The 12,697-nt window shown below is 42.7% G+C and overlaps 1 protein-coding gene across 8 annotated transcripts in view; it reads right to left on the bottom strand.

Moving 5' to 3' along the window:
• The window catches only part of LOC122068119 (DNA replication ATP-dependent helicase/nuclease JHS1), a 90,029-nt gene that overhangs the window by 49,865 nt on the left and 27,467 nt on the right, over nucleotides 1-12,697 (bottom strand). The gene's annotated exons all lie outside the window — the stretch shown is intronic.

Below are 12,697 nucleotides of genomic sequence, written 5' to 3'. Positions count from 1 at the left end.
ATTCATGGCCGGGATTGACACCCGGATCCAAGCTGCTATTGGAGCCCGGAATGCACCTCCCGCACCCCCTTCTCCACTGGCACCAGCCCCTGTGCCAATTGGCTCAGCCACCCTTCAGACATCCAATGGGATGCAAGGGCAAGTGCACGGACATATGTAAGGTCAAGTACAAGGGCAGTTTCAAAGACAAGTACCCGAGCAAGTGCAAAGGTAGGCCCAAGTGCACGTAAAGAGTTGGACTGACCTAACCAAAATGATGGAGAAGTTCCAAACGTTGAGGCCCCCATACTTCTCCAATGTGAGCCATGATCAGTTATTTCCCTCAAGATGGATTGGGGGTATGGAGAAAGTCTTTAAATTGATGGGCTGCAATGATGAGCAAAAAATATTATGTGCCGGCTACCAATTGCAAATGAAGCCAATGCTTGGTAGAGGGCTACTAAGCTCACTATGACAGCAACCAACCCCACCCCCACTTAGGAAGACTTCAAAGAGACCTTCTTTGGGAATTACTTCGCTGAGAGCTTTCGGGACAGGAGAGAGAGTGAGTTCTCCAATTTGCCGCAAGGATCCCGATCAGTGCTAGAGTACCAGGAGCTGTACTACTTTGCTCTGGAGCACATCCAAAATGATAGGTCCAAGGCCAGGAAGTTTGAAAAGGCATTGAGGCCAAGCATCAATTCTACTATAGTTGGGTTGAAACTACAAACATATGCTGAAGTGGTCCAAGTGGCCAAGTCCATTGAGGACTGACAAAGGGACAATTTCTCGGCTCAACAAGGAATGGGGACGAGGCCCATGGTGTCCTCTAATTCCAAGGGAGCCAACAAGCACTAAAGAAGCCCTTATATCAACCTAACTCCAGTCCAATCAAGAAGGCCAGAAGCAAGTCAAGCCTCCCAATCCTCCGGCTCCAGTGGTATGTCTCAATTTGTGGGTTTAAACCCCAGGTGCTTCCATTGTGACCAACCAGGTCACCTAGCCCAGACATACCCCCACCGAAGGCCGGGTGATACATCTTATACCCTGCCACCTAAACCCTAGCAGGCTTATGTAGCCAACCGGCCAGCCCAATCATCACAGGGCCAGAGACCACAAGGAAGGGTATTTGTTGTGACCACAGAGGATGCAGAAGCTACACCGAGAGTGGTGACAGGTACATTACTGATAGCATTTTTACCTGCACATATGTTATTTGACTCAAGAGATTCACATTCATTTGTGTCACCGACATTTGCGAAGAAGATGGAAATTCCACCCAAGAGCTTGACCTAGTGTTTGGCAGTGAGTACACCCACAGGAAGTGTGGTAGATTAAATTATGTTTATAAACCATGTCCGGTGACCATAAATGGATATGACTTGAATGCACACTTGATCGAGTTGGATATGTCCGATTTTAATGTGATTCTAAGGATGGACTGGTTGTCCACTTACAAAGCCAGTGTGCTATGTGCAGAGAAGGTGATAGTATTCAGACCCCGTGATAAGGGAGAATTCACCTTTGTAGGTGATAAGCCAAAGAAACACACGAGGATTATTGTGTCAGCACCTCGGATGAAGAAGCTACTAAACCAAAGATGTCAAGGTTGCTTGGCATCTGTGACAGATACCGAGATAGGGGTCAAACCATTGACCGAACTAGATGTGGTTAGGGAATTTCTGGACATATTTTCGAATGATTTGACAGCGAGAGACAAAGTTTGTTAGACCTACTCCCCGACTCGACACCAGTGTCAAAAGCTCCTTACCACATAGCCCCTATAGAACTAAAGGAATTACAAGTGCAACGTCAAGACCTTTTGAAGAAGGGATTCATTAGACCTAGTGTGTCCCCATGGGAAGCACCGGTATTGTTTGTCAAGAAGAAAGACAAAAGCATGAAGTTGTGCATTGATTATCGGGAACTGAACAAGCTAACCATCAAGAACCGGTATCCCTTGCCAAGGATTGATGACCTATGGGATCAACTGCAAGGTGCTAAGGTATTCTCCAAGATTGACCTTAGATCTGGCTACCACTAGCTCAGAATCATGGATAGTAATGTCAGCAAAACAAATTTCAGATGTCGGTACGGACATTACGAGTTCTTGGTGATGTCATTTCAATTGACCAATGCACCGGCTGCTTTCATAGACTTAATGAATCGGGTATTTCAAGATGTCTTGGACAAGTTTGTGATTGTATTCATTGATGACATCTTGGTATACTCCAAGAGTGCAGAGAAACATGTTGTTCACCTGAGGCTAGTATTGCAACGTCTGACAGAAAAGCAACTCTTCGCCAAATTCAGCAAGTGTGAGTTCTGGCTTTCACAAGTGGCATTCCTAGGCCATATTGTCTCAGATAAGGGGATAGAGTTTGACCCAGGCAAGGTATAGGCAATTCTAGAGTGGAACCACCCCAAGGATGTGGTAGACATTCGTAGTTTTCTAGGATTGGCCGGATACTACAGGAGGTTTATTAAGAACTCCCGCATTTCTGCACCAATGACCCGACTCACACGTAAGGGTGTGAAATTTGAGCGGTCTGATGCTTGTGAGAAGAGCTTCAAGATGCTAAGGCAAAGGTTGGTATCAGCTCCAATTTTGACTATTCCGACCGCTACCGGTGGTATGGTTGTGTATAGTGATGCCTCCAAGCTGGGATTGGGATGTATGTTGATGCAGCATGGGAAGGTCATTGCCTATGAATCCCGCCAGTTGAAGGACTATGAGGACTACCCCACTCATGACTTGGAATTGGCAGCGGTAATTTTTGCCTTGAAAATCTGGAGGCATTACTTGTATGGTGAGAAGAGTGAGATATACAATGACCACAAGAGCCTCAAGCATTTCTTCACCCAAAAGGAGCTCAATATGAGATAGAGGCTAATGCAGGAGTAGATTACAAGTAACTAGAAATTACAAGCAACTAACTCCGCAGTTTATAACCCCAAACAATACAAATAGGAGTAAGAAACAAAGAAATAATACCATCAAATAAATCCCCAAGGATACAATACCCATATAGAAGCAAAACCAGCCCAAAACCTAACCCGATAGGAGAGAGAAAGATCTGTTATAGAGATGGAGAGAGAGAGGTGCGGCCAGGGTTGTAGGAGTCCGATTGAGTTGCACTCTTGGGCATAGATAGTCCCTAGGGAGGGTACAAAAATCCCCAAAGTTAAGAGGATTCTAACGGCTGGTTGTAAAGTTACAAGCTTTCTTGATTTTTTTACCTATGAGAGAAAACTGAAAAGAACCTTCAAGAACAGCAGCTGAATGCTTCCAACAGTGACTAGGTAATGATCGTGGGACCCTTATGAGGCCTAGAATACCCTAATTGAAGACCTGTCTGAATAGAGTACAGAAGAGAGAAAGAGAGGAGATTGATCTCTTTCCTATTCCCACTAGGATTGCTGATCAGTTCTGATTTCTAGAGACTTTTATCAAAATCTGAACTATACCTCTTGAATGTTACAGCAAACAAAATAAAAAAGAAGAATAAAACAGATGGGAGGTTGAGAAGGGTGAAAGAGAATAAAGGAAGTGGCTATCTTAGCCTGGGCTTCTCACCCACAGCTATCTCAGCTACTCTAAGCATTTAGTTGCAAACTTTCTTTCATAAATACAAACTTTCTTTCATTCAAATCTGTCCAATAATGGTACATATGCCTCTCTATTTACAGAAGGGAAGTTTACAATCATACTAACACTAGGAGCTAGTTTCCCAATAGGACTAGACACTCCTAATACAACTAGGAATTCAAAATAGGACTAGGACTTGACTTTATGACTCCAACATAGTCCATATAAGACTTTACAACCAACTAATGGCCTAATGGGTCTTTATTGAATTAAATAACAACTAATTAAACTAATGAATAAAATCCCCTTTTTTTACCCTCTACCCATATTGTAGGTCTATTAAAGTGGCCCATTTCAAAGAAAACCCATGGGATCAAAGGCCCAACACATACATAACATAACCCAAGGCTTATTTACAATAAAATAAGCCCAAGTGACTTATCTACATCAACTCGCCCTCTTTTAGAAAAAATTCGTCCTCGAATTTTGTAGAGTGTGAGGGTGATTATATCATGGAGCACGTCCTTCTTCAAGCCGTAGAAAAATTCAGGTAGCTTTTTTATGATAAAGATGTAGTCTAGAATGTGAGGAGCTTGATCTTCAAGATACTTTAATGGGATGACAAACTCCACATGCTCAACTTCAACATCTTCAGATGTATCCATAGGGTCATCTACATATGCACCTTTGATCCCTTCTAACTTCAATGCAACGTAAAGCTCTTTTGGTTCATCTATCCGGTGGTTCCTAATTGGTTCCATTGATGGTTCAAACACAACTTCATTCTTGAACTCCTTAGGATCTTCCTCTTGACTGTTCACAATCATCACAGTTGTTGTAGTGTCAAGTTCCCTAGTCTCAACATCATTGTCCATTGTGGCAACCTTGTTGCTTTCTACTTCTCCCATATGAGTCTCGTTGATGGGAACATCAATGACTGGTTCTTCCTCAATAATAGGAATGGCTGAAAAAATTTTAACACTAACCTTAACTTTTGACTCTAGTTCACTGGTCAGAGGTGTCTTCTCTTGTTGCTCATTCGCAATAGAGACTGATGGTTCCTTCATGCTATCATAGTTTTTAAGGCGGTAAGGCGACGGAGGCGTTTGAGGGTCTTTCGGAGTGCCTTAGAGATAGGACGGGCATAAAGCGTTGCCTTATTGACTAAAGCGTTCCTGTGTAATTTTTTTTATAAAACCAATCTATTTGGCTCAAATCCTAGTTGAATCCTATAACTCATATGTTAAATAAATATTAAAGGTTCATATTCATACCAATGTAAGATATTCATCAAGAAAACAAATCAATAAAGTGAATAAACTAAGTTCATCTTCATCAATCATCAATCATCAAATTAACATATAATATAAATACATAATTATGAAGCAAAATTATAAAAATAAAGAAAAGAAGACATAAAAAATACAAATATTTATTATACTTACCTCTATGATGCCAAAATGAGTGCCTAAGTCCTAAGATCATCCACTATATTTCTACTCCTGTCAATGAAGAATGAAGCTCACCGCTGCCGGAGCAAACTCACCGCTACCGGAGCAAAATGGTCGCCTAGATAAGTGGTTCTTCCTTGTTCCTTGATTCCTTCTCAAAGCCCTTTCTTAAAACCCTTGACAAAATCCAAACCCTGTTTGTGAATCGTGTTTTTGTTTTGTTTGTTTTGGTTATTTTTGGTGGAGTTAAGTTGATCCCATACATCTCAAGTGATTTAAAATCATACACCTACCAATAAAAAATCTATATTTGGAATCTTCATCAAGTAATTTTAAAATGTGTTTAAAAAAAAAAAAACCCCATAAGGTGCCACTTCACGTAAGGCGGAACACTGCCTTACCATCTCTAGACCGCATCAACGCCAAGGCGCTAGTAAGGCGTCGCCTTAGCAGCGCCTTAAAAACTATGCATGCTATTGTCAAGCGTGGGTGACTTTTGGACATCTGGTGGAAGGAAGTACATGTTTCATTCATGCTCAGATAGGTACATGCCTACCAACTCATACTGCATCTCGTCCCACATTCTAGGTTTACATTCTTGAGCTTGAAGTTGCCGTTCACGGACTCTCCATTACATTCGTACACAATCATTCATTTGGGAACACGTATATTGGCATTTTTGTGTCTCTGTTAAGTTGTAGTTGTCAAAGTACATGTCCAATTCACGCATCCATTCAAGGAATTCCCCATGAAAATAACGTGGCTAATCATTAGATTGGGCAGCAGTAGATGTATAACTGGTACTTCATCTCTTCCCAAGTCCTAGGCTCATGTCCTCGAACTCGGAGTCGCTTTTCATGGACGCTCCACCAATCTCTAGCATGACCAATCAACCGGAAGCAAACAACTTGAAGCTTTTGTGTCTCTGTCAAGTTATAGTAGGCAAAATATTCCTCTAGAGAATCTAACCAATCAAGGATGTAGAATGTATCCTTTTGTCCAGCGAAGTAACGAACTGATGGAACCATCTTCGGTTAGGCCCTAATAGATTGTATGAAGCTTTCTTCAACCGTAGCTCTGATACCACTTAATGCAAGGCTAGATTACAAGTAACTAACTCTGCAGTTTATAACCCCAAACAATACAAATAAGAGTAAGAAACAAAGAAATAATACCATCAAATAAATCCCCAAGGATACAATACCCATATAGGAGCAAAACCAGCCCAAAACCTAACCTGATGGGAGAGAGAAAGACATGTTATAAAGCTAGAGAGAGAGAGGTGCGGCCAGGGCTATAGGAGTCCGATTGAGTTGCACTCTTGGACGTAGATAGTCCCTAGGGAGGGTACAAAAACCCCCAAAGTTGAGAGGATTCTGACGGCTGGTTGTGAAGTTACAAGCTTTCTTGATTTTCTGACCTATGAGAGAAAACTGAAAAGAACCTTCAAGAACAGCAGTTGAATGCTTCCAACAGTGACTAGGTAATGATCGTGGGATCCTTATGAGGCCTGGAATACCCTGATTGAAGACCTGGCTGAACAGAGTACAGAAGAGAAAGAGAGGAGATTAATCTCTCTCCTATTCTCACTAGGATTGCTGATCAGTTCTGATTTCTGGAGACTTTTATCAAAATTTGAACTGTACCTCTTGAATGTTACAGCAAACAAAATAAAAAAGAAGAATAAAACAGAATGGGGGTTGAGAAGGGTGAAAGAGAATAAAGGAAGTCGCTATCTCAGCCTGGGCTTCTCACCCACAACTATCTCAACTGCTCTAAGCATTTAGTTGCAAACTTTCTTTCATCAAATCTGTCCAATAATGGTACATATGCCTCTCTATTTATAGAGGGGAAGTTTATAATCATACTAATACTAGGAGCTAGTTTCCCAATAGGACTAGACACTCCTACTACAACTAGGAAGTTTCCCAAAATAGGACTAGGACTCTGACTTTATGACTCCAACATGGAGTAAAACTAACTAACTAATAGTCCATATAGGACTTTACAACCAACTAATGGCCTAATAGGTCTTTATTGAATTAAATAACAACTAATTAAACTAATGAATAAAATCCCGTTTTTCTACCTTCTACCCATATTTTAGGTCTATTAAAGTGGCCTATTCAAAGAAAACCCATGGGATCAAAGGCCCAACACATACATAAAACAACCCAAGGCTTATTTGCAATAAAATAAGCCCAAGTGACTTATCTACATCAGAGGTGTTGGTTGGAATTGATGAAAGATTATGACTGTACTATCCACTATCACCCAGAGAAGGCCAATGCAGTCACTGACTCTTACATCCTTGACTACCAATGAGCATCTCTTAGAAGAGGCCAGGAAACTAGCTTTGGAGCTATTGGTGGAAGGTGTCACCTTGTCACCATCGGCATTAGTGGTACAACCTAGTATAGTGGATAGAATCGCTGCAGCTCAGGGTACTGATGCAGAGTTACAGAAATTGATAGCTGACTGCAAGGAGGGAAATCAGAAGGACCCGGATTTCTCCAACTGAAGGTGGGATTCTTAAGTTGAAGGGAAGGTTGTGTGTGCCTAGTGATGGTAACTTGAGAGATACTGTTTTGAAGTAGGCACATAGCTCCCCATACTCTATTCACCTCGGCAGCACTAAGATGTATAAGGACCTAAAGGGTTCCTACTGGTGGAAGGGAATGAAGAATGATGCGGCCACACACGTGGCAAGGTGCCTCACTTGCCAGCAAGTTAAGGCTGAAAGACAAAGGCCCCATGGTTTACTACAGTCACTACCTATTCCGGAGTGGAAATGGGAGAATATTACCATGGACTTCATCACCGGGTTACCCCGCACCAACAAGGGTATGGATGCCATTTGGGTAGTTGTGGACCGCTTGACCAAAGCAGCTCACTTCATCCCAATTATGGCCACTTTCTCCATGGACAAGTTGGCCAAACTGTATATTGACAACATCATCCGGTTGCATGGTGTACCCGTTAGCATCATCTCCGATCGAGATCCCAGATTCACTTCAAAGTTTTGGACATGTGTACAGAAGGCTATAGGCACCCAATTGAATTTTAGCACAACATTTCACCCACAAATAGACAGATAGTCAGAGAGGACCATCGAGACCTTGGAGAACCTACTTCGAGCATGTGCCTTGGATATGAGTTACAGTTGGGACGAGTACATCTCCTTTATTGAGTTCTCCTACGACAGTTACCAGGCCACAATCGATATGTCTCTGTTCGAGGCACAGTATGATAGGAAATGTTGGACTCCTTTGTATTGGGACAAAGTTGGTGAATAACACATTCTAGGCCCGCACTTTATACAGGCCACTAGTGAGAAGGTGAATGTGATCGGGGAAAGAATCAAGGCAGCTTAGTCCATACAAAAGAGTTATGCAGATGTCAGGAGGAAGCATCATCTGAAGTTTGGGGTTAGAGACGAGTTATTCTTACGGATCTCCCCAGTCAAGGGAGTGATGCGGTTCGGTAAAAAGGGAAAGTTCAGTCCTAGATTTGTGGGACAATATGATGTGCTAGAAATGATTGGACTGGTGGCCTATAGGATAGCTTTACCACAAGAGTTGGAGTGTACACATGATGTCTTTCATGTATCTATGCTGAGGATGTACATTCCCAACCCCATTCAGGTCAAGACTTATATACCACGTGAGTTGGACGAGGATTTTGCCTACGTGGAGTATCCAGAAAAGATTGTTGACCGGAAGGACCACGTTCTCCACAACCACATTGTTTCCTTCGTCAAGGTGAAATGGATGAATCACCCAGAACAGGAAGCATCCTGGAAGCGGGAAGATGAAATGAAGAAGCAGTACCCTGGACTATTCGATTTACCTGGAAGGGGGAATGTTACACTGGTGCCCTAACCTGGTCTAATTTGAAATGTTCTGGTAGGTCTCGGACCGGAGGTGGAAAGTACCACCGGATCTTGGCTCGCGGCTGCCCATTGCAAAAGGGGGAGGGATAACCCCAATTGCTCGTGTATTGCTTGCCAATCCGACTAGAGGGGATTCAAGCCTTCCGATCACAGACGGTAAGATATCCAACACCATACACTCGAATCCCGGCACGCACCAAAACTACTAGAAGGCTATATGTGCAGCCTAGGGCAACCACCCATGCAAAACTAACTTGTGGACAGCAAGCAATCAAGACACGTAGTTGTCTTGACCACCGGAAGCACCTAGGGCTGAATCCGGTGGCCACTTGTGCTGATGAATTGGTTCCGATGCCCGTGGACCCCACCACCCGCATTGGGAACAGCCTCAGATGACCACACACTCTCTCCCACACCTTCCCCGTGACTTGTATTTCATATGAATCCAATGAGACAGGCCCGCGCATCCCGAATGCCGAATTAACCCATTTGACAAGAAAAACACAACCAAACATGCTCTGTTGGAACTTACTATGTAAGTGGAAATGAGGACTCATTTCCTCACTTTGGACAAGAAAGAACACAACCAAACATGCTCTGTTGGGAACTTACTATGTAAGTGGAAATGAGGACTCATTTCCTCACTTCTCACTTGTATAAACGTTGGAGAGGGAAAAGGAAGGAGAGAAAGGAAGTGAAGGAAGGAGAAGAGGAAAGGGAAGGAGTTTGGAGCTCACCTTGGTGCCAGCTGCCTGCCTAGTTGCTGAAATCCTTGCCAGAGGTAAGTGCCACCTCTCTAATGACTCTCTCCATTCATTTTAAGCTAGGGTAAAGTGAGTATGGATGTAAATCTTGGCCTCCACACCTCCCTAAGCTTGGGGAGTATGTATTCCACCTCCCCGGTGTGATTACCGAGCTCAAACCAAATCCGGTGAGCTCCGACAACCCTTGTAACCAAATGACCATCTAGGGCTTCGATCGTTCGATCGATGTATCTCTCAAATGGCCCAAAGAATCGGGATTTCTTTAGCTTGAAATAATGCTAGGAACACCCCTTACAAACTCCATGAAACAAATCCCGGAGATCAGACCCGAGCAGAAAAACCCCAAATGGCATAGGCACCTTCTGTGTGTCCACCGGAAACAACCCACAAGAAACAGTGGTCCAGGATCCGGTGGCTGTTTTCGGTGAGGTCTCTGAACCACATGACCTCTCTACTAGGGCCACCGAATTCACATCTGATGAATCCGGTGGGTTCCAACCCTGTTTACGGTGACTGAATCCGGTGACCTATACTGTCCAGGTTGGACAGTGTCTGACTCCTTTAGGGGTAAACCCTATGTTTTCTCCCCGATGTTCCCGACATGTAATAACACTCGATTGCCTTTGTATCTAGGACAGAGATGCACACGTACTCCAAGGACAAAATTGAATTGAACACTCGATAGCCGTACTTGGAACCCGATCTGTTCAAACTTAAACAAGGTGGGGGATGGTTGACTTTCATTTTGGGATTGTTTAATTATTATAGAGTTGCTCGTATGTGTAGGATTTTCACATAATTATTTAAATTGCTTAAATGATGATGATATTCTATAATATGTTATATTTTGATGGAAATGATATAAAATGTATGTTGTGATACGGAATCCGGTGTGGCTGAGGTGGTTCCAGTACTATGATTACCATATATTTGTTGCATTCATGCATTGATTATGTGCATTAGATTAGATGTAGTCATAATTGTGGCCAATGGTTTCCCGATATCGTGTACTCCGGAACTGCATTTGGAAATGGATATGCTTCATGGCCGATGGGAATCCCGATGTTGTGTAGTCCTACTCAATTGCTTTGTATGCTAAAATAGATATATAGTCGTGGGTCACACCTTGTGGCCGATGGTATCCCAGTATCGTGTACCCTGGGACTATACTTAGAAATGGACCCGCTTCATGTCGATGGTGATCCCTAAGTCGCGTGGTTCATACTAACTGTATCATTATGAAAGGCATGTAGGATATAGTGGTTAGGTGACATTCCCCATGCTACGTCCCCTTGCTAACAAGGGATAAGGTGTTGGATAATCCAATGGTGGTATATTCGATGAAAGTTCCCGGGATGCCACACTCGCAGTACGATGTGCTTGTTGCCGAAGGCGGGAACTAGTCCGACGTGGCTGATGGTGATCCCGGTATCGTGACTGCCAAGAGAGGGTTATCAAGGGTTTGTTGGGTGACCGATGGACACATACCGAGACCAACAGGCACCTAATCACAGCTAGGGCTTATATCGCTGTGTAGTCGATGACGGTTTCGAGACCAGGGATACAACCTAATGTGCCGTAGTAGCATTACCAGACTTAGTTGTATTGTTAGATGGTTTAATAATCAAATGAATTGCATCATTCCATCATGGACTATATGCTTAATTTCTGTATTCATGTCATCATGGAATACTATATATGTGAATGTTGTGTTTGGTTATGCATGAACCCTACCCCTCACTGAGCAAGTGGAAGCTCACCCCATGTATATGCCCCCATTTAGATGATGTTGCAGGTACTATCGTACCTATGGCTTGTGACTCTCTATCCTCCGGACCCGAGTACGGAGTGAGCGACTAGTGGATTCCGGAAGCGGGGGAGCATGACCAAAACTGTTCTTGCGACTACTATGTATACACGGCACCACAAGATGCTCGGTATATTTTTTATATTCTGATGCCGAATTGTGAATGGTATATTTTGGGCTTATTAATTATAAGTTGTGGATAATTGTAATGGAATAACTCGGTTACTTATATATGATATCATTAGATGCCAACCCCATTTTTATTATGATTCCCCTATTATACTCTGATTCCGCTGAAACTGGTTCGGTTCATGTTTTGAGATTGTTTATGTTAAGTTACTACTATCAAAGATCCTAGTAGGTTTGTAAGACAGGTACGCGTCTTACTCACACCACCGGTATTCCAAATAGTAAGTTGGGTTTACCGGAATTGAGGTGTGACAAAACCTAAAATGACTCTAGAAGTGGTGAGGAAAGATATGTATAACTTAGGCCTTGTATCAAGTATGATCTCAAATAGAGCTGGTTAAATGGTAAGTATCCATGTACCCAACCCTATTTAGTAGGGATTAAGTTGAGTTATTGTTTTACATTATATATATATGGAGAAACAACCTTGCCATTCTTGTGTTGTCTACGCCCAAACACAAGCAGGCACAAAAAAACAAGCTACCCCCGCCCCATGCACTAAAGATTCCCTCATCCCTTACGTTGGCCCCATGCACTGTTGTTGCTTATACCAGACTGGCAAGGTTCTTGGGGGAGAGTTTTGTCCGGGAGTGTGGCTTCTGCACCAACACATTGGCCATTGGGAGTGCATGTAGAAGCATCAATAGGATAGGCATTATTTCCTTCCATAGGAGGCAAGGTAGTCATTTTGCCCTCCCATGTATCTAGGTGCAGCCCTCATACTCCCCCACAAAACATTTTCCCTATATATATATGTGTGTGTGTGTGTGTGTGTGTGTGTGTGTGTGTGTGTGTGTGTGTGTGTGTGTGTGTGTGTTTTCAGTCAATATATTACAGCAAACATTATAATGGTACAGTAATGATTAGAACACACATGCCATAAATAGCTGATAATTGATTATATTAAAAAAAAAAAAAAAAAACATTCAAGGTCCATTGCTGCCAACCCCATTTTCATCATTTTAAACCATTTTTTTCTTACATGATTAATCTTCAGATCATTGATTTACAAAACCAGAAAACCAA

Source organism: Macadamia integrifolia, unplaced genomic scaffold, assembly GCF_013358625.1.
Source record: "Macadamia integrifolia cultivar HAES 741 unplaced genomic scaffold, SCU_Mint_v3 scaffold342, whole genome shotgun sequence".
NCBI lineage: Eukaryota > Viridiplantae > Streptophyta > Magnoliopsida > Proteales > Proteaceae > Macadamia > Macadamia integrifolia.
This window is presented reverse-complemented; position numbering and strand designations above follow the sequence as displayed.